Source organism: Penaeus monodon, chromosome 20 (assembly GCF_015228065.2).
Source record: "Penaeus monodon isolate SGIC_2016 chromosome 20, NSTDA_Pmon_1, whole genome shotgun sequence".
Lineage (NCBI taxonomy): Eukaryota > Metazoa > Arthropoda > Malacostraca > Decapoda > Penaeidae > Penaeus > Penaeus monodon.
In genome coordinates this window covers 24,900,869-24,901,256 of record NC_051405.1, presented here as the reverse complement: position 1 = coordinate 24,901,256, position 388 = coordinate 24,900,869, and the positions used below count along the sequence as shown (strand labels likewise).

General features: G+C 44.1%; 1 protein-coding gene across 1 annotated transcript in view; it reads left to right on the top strand.

Annotated features, from left to right (window-relative positions):
* The window catches only part of LOC119585732 (transient receptor potential channel pyrexia-like), a gene marked incomplete in the record, with an annotated part of 81,321 nt that overhangs the window by 59,413 nt on the left and 21,520 nt on the right, over nucleotides 1-388 (top strand).

The window sequence follows — 388 nt, the reverse complement described above, 5'->3', positions numbered from 1 at the left end:
GTAGGAAATTAATTTGAATCGATCTTTTTCTTTTGTTTTTGTTTATTTGTGAAATTATGTTGATTCGGTTCATTTATTTGTTCATTTTACAGCATTAGCGTTTCCCTCTATGGCCCATTTTTATCGGTATACTTCGCGACTCCCATGAAATTTTCATGAGGAAGATCCTCACCAGCCTCATTCCTCGCTTCCCTATGGCCCGTGACCCTAAGGAATGCCATTGTTCTGTGACACAAGAAAGTGTCCCGTGCTCTCTGTGGGGGCGTCGAGGGGGGACCATTGTAGTTCTTTTTCCACAACAACAAAAGGGAACCTGACCGTCGCGATAACGACCCTCGAGACGAAGTGACGAAGGTACGACTACTCAAAGGCCATGGAAATGATTGCT